Source organism: Lactuca serriola, chromosome 1 (genome assembly GCF_051521515.1).
Source record: "Lactuca serriola cultivar US96UC23 chromosome 1, Lser_US96UC23_V15, whole genome shotgun sequence".
Taxonomy (NCBI): Eukaryota; Viridiplantae; Streptophyta; class Magnoliopsida; order Asterales; family Asteraceae; genus Lactuca; species Lactuca serriola.
The window spans coordinates 60551766-60556193 of NC_136408.1; positions in this window are offsets into that span (position 1 = coordinate 60551766).

A 4428-nucleotide genomic window follows, 5' to 3' on the forward strand; every position below is an offset into this window, starting at 1 on the left:
AAAGATGACTCTCCCACAAAGGTTCATGAGAGAGAAGGAGCCGGTAGGGTTTGAGCCAGAAACATTGTTTGAAGACATCTAAAAAAGAAGAAAGACAAGTTTAGATTAGATAAAGAGTCCTTAATAAGACACCCAAATGAAATATTAAGGCTAGGACCCAACACAATATTTTATAACTTGGAAGAGGGATGTCGTAATCCAAGCTACAAAATATTTGAAGGTAGGTAAATGACGATTTAACAATTTCCACCATGAAAAATGAAACATATTATTAAGTTTTAATTGGATTGAAACTCCTAGATATTTTGAGGTTCATTGAACAATTCAATGACATGTTTAAATCTCGAGTATGCCCTTCAAGTTTGTGACTGGGATACCGAGGATCACAAACAAGGTGTGAATAACCATGCAAATTAACTTGGTGCTCTTAATTTTATCACATAATCGATATGTCGGTTAACCACACATGCTCCATCGATCTATGATAAACCTTAAGCCACCCTTTGCCACCCTTGTTAGTCCAAGTTAGTGTGCTGGTTAACCACACACGCTCCACTAACGACTTATCAAGTTGCAAAGTGTAATTTCATGGGTTAGCATCAATTTCACATTTTCCTAAAGTAACTAAGATTGGGAATTTATAAAAGGTTTAGTTACTTTATATTTATCATTATACTTTTAATGAGAATTATAGTCTTTGTCCTACCCGTTCGACTAACGACCCTCCACCACTCAAGGAAGCGGTGGGTGAGAATGGACATCCATTAAGTTGTCGTTTTATAGGCAACAACCTTATAGACCAGCTTCGTGAATGAGGCCTACTAACGGTAAGACTGACTTGATCTTATATATATATATATATATATATATATATATATATATATATATATATATATATATATATTATTAACTTATAATACTATAAAGTATAAGGGTTGAATTTTAAACTTTTAAAATTCTAGTGTTTGGAATTAAAGTTTTCTAAAATGACTTTATAGATTCCAAAACTTGAGGGCAAGTTTTGAAACTATTCAAAACCTTTCATTTCTATAACTTATGAGTTTTAATGATTTTAATGGAAAAGACTTTTGGAATTCCATAACTTTAGGACAAGTTATGGAGTCCATTAAAAAACATTTAAATCAACAATTAAAGTAACAAACATGTCAAATAATTTATATGATCCTAGTCCAATTCCAACATTGAAACTCGAAATTCTGCACTCAGGGCCTCCAACTCGTCGAGTGCAAGAACCAACTCGACTAGTTGGATGAATTTTAACATGGACTCGCCGATTCCCCCTAATGGACTCGACGAGTTCATTGAACAATGAGCAGAAAATTGATCTTTTTAGCAAGTAGCATCAAGTATAATTGAAAACAAACCTAGGCTCTGATGCCATTGTTAGGTTTTGAGCATTCTAACACTCATATGATGTGCATGCAACCCTAGAAACATTGGATCTATGTTTTCTCTATTTTACATGCAAACTTTCATTTTTCCAAGGTTTCATCCTAACTAACATATCATGGGGTATATGTAATATAAAATTCTATTAGAATGACATACCTTTCTTGTAGCTTTGACTCCTAAAGACTTTGTGAGCCTAGCACCCCAAATGTGATGCCTCAAATGCTTCACACAACACCACCAACAATTGGAATAACTTGAGAGAAGATTATATTGCCCCAAAATCGGCTAGCCCTCACTTGTGTATCTCTGAAGTGCCGATTTTGCTAGTATGAGGCTTCTTTATATAGTTCGCACATTAGGGTTACACCATGTAACTCATGACTTTCCATATTCCTCATGATCCATGGGTTTTAAGCTCCATGGAGTATCCATGGGTCACCATATGGGTTTAGCCCAACATGAAGGACTATAGATCACAAGCCCACTATATAAGAATGAATGATTTACCAAATCAATCCCCATTTATTTAATTAGTCTCTTTTGATCACAAATTAATTCCAAACTAATTCTTGATCATTACTAATTAAATAATTCATATTAATATATTAGAACTTATAATATATTAATAAATCATAAATATCCTCTTCTCACAAAAGTCTATCCAAATTGTTCCGATGCCATGCAAACCAAACGGACCATGCTAAATCGGGTCAAATACATACCAAATATAGCTATGGACTCAGACACCTTATCCAACACGTAGGGCATACAGTCTATCCGAATCGCCTTCTGTCACACCCCCGAACCAGACGACGGAAGCGTCTGAGGGCTCGCGTGACTCAAATTGAATATCATCACTATGAATATACATGAAGCATAACATAAACTTCACCATGCATTAATACGTTACAACTGGCATTGTTCACATCAAGTACATTGTTTAGACATTACATATCCATAACATAAATTGTTTGAAAGTTTTCAAAAGCATAACACGCTAACATACTTGGTATTACTCCTCAGCTTACATGTTACCTGAGAATACAAGTTATTTTGAAAAACGTCAACATATTGAATGTTGGTGAGTTCATAAGCAGGGTTGTTTTTAAAGTGTTTTGTGTAGTTTGTAAAACCTAGAAAATCCGATATTTTCTGAAAAGACAATTGTTTATACCAAAGTGTGAAGATCCATAGGTTTATGCATGAATGATTTCAAAACGTGTATAATTGAGAAATTTGGCATTATAGTTATTGAAAAGTACAAGTGAATGGTGTTGATTTCCTCGAAAAAACCGATGTTTTCCGATCATATAATATAATATAATTGTTTCGAATTGTTATATCCTCACAACGAATGATTTTGATTTTCCTTGATTACTCGAATAGTATTGGATTTATTTATGTGAACCGTTATAACCATGCATGATAATGACTAGTTCGTCTGTCTTGGCATTCTAGAGAACGCCGGAATTGATCTTAAGATTTTGTCACCCTAGACTGGTCGAGTCTAACTATAGCGAACAGCTGAGGTGTGGGGGAGTCACCCCCGTATAGATCTATACACAAACTCTCGCTCTCCCTCCATGAGACTTTGATTATAACTACAGACTCCAAACGACCCATAAAGGTGCCGCCCGTTATTACTCACGGAATCCAAACTGAATTTGATTACCATTGATTAATGACCTGTATATGTTTACTGAATTGAAGGTAAGCCTAACAAACGAGGAGAAGAGGATTACAAGGTCCTGCTAATCCCGTGTATTATTTAAGGCTATTGGGTATACGAAGGACACATTGAACCATTTCGCATTTGATTTATTTGGACCTTACTAGCAATGCTAATGGGCCACTGAGGCCCAATAGCACGTGAAAGCCATTGAGGGTCTCTTAAGCATGTAATTGGGTCACAGGAGGCCCAATAAACATTTATTATTATCGTTGGGCCCTAAAGTTATGTTAATGGGTCACGAAGGCCCAATAAGCATGCTTAGAAACTTTCAAGCCTAAAGATTTGAATATTTACTTGTTTTAGGTATTGTATAATTGTCGGAAAGATTGATTAAATGATTGTTAGATTTGTAATGGCACGAGGCCGGTCGGTTGTTTATAACGATATTTGGAATTATATGTATATTCATCTTTCTATTTTTATAAGTTGTAATTTGGTACTTTTGACCCAATATCTTAATAATAAAATAATTGACTCAAAATATTGGTTTGACCTTTTCATCCCTTCTTAAATAAAAACGACAATTTTTGTCCCTTATTTAAAAAAAAAAGACATTTTAGGCCCTTAAACCATTTTCTTGACAGTTTTGACCCATACACTTGTTTAAGTGATGTTTTTAGATCAAAACTTACTCTTTGGCAGTTTTAGCCCCTCCAGTAAAGAGTTTTTCAGTTAAAGGCCAAACTTTTCGCAACTTTTACAATTTTGACCCAAATTTCGAAATTCTTACATTTTTTATCCTTTTTGGAAAAATATCATTTTTAACCCCTGTAACGGTTTTGTTTATCCTTTTTACCTCCTGTTTTGAGAAATTTACCATTTCAATCCCTTGAAAACAATATTTTCGCAATCTTTGGGCCTATGGGCCGAAAAGCCCAAAAATTGGCCTATTAAGCTACAAATTACATTTCTAGTCCTTTAAAGAGTATAATATTCATAAAAACATTTATTTTTACTGTTTTGACTCTTTTGGTCCTTAAGTAAACCGTGAATGACAACTTTCACCCCAACTTTTGTTTATTTGACAAATATAGCCCAAAAATGGGTTTTATGTTGCAATATGTTTATTATCACCTTAGGGGGTAATTTTTCTTGACTTGTTTAGTGTAACATATCTTATATCATGTTTATCTTCCTCCTAGAGCCATAGATCTCGATATTTCTTTCATTTTTGTTACATATTTACCACATAAACACATGAAATCACACATAACATACACATACACATAGATCTACATTTTTTACTTGTATTGCCCCCCCCCCCATAAAACTTGTGAAAACCG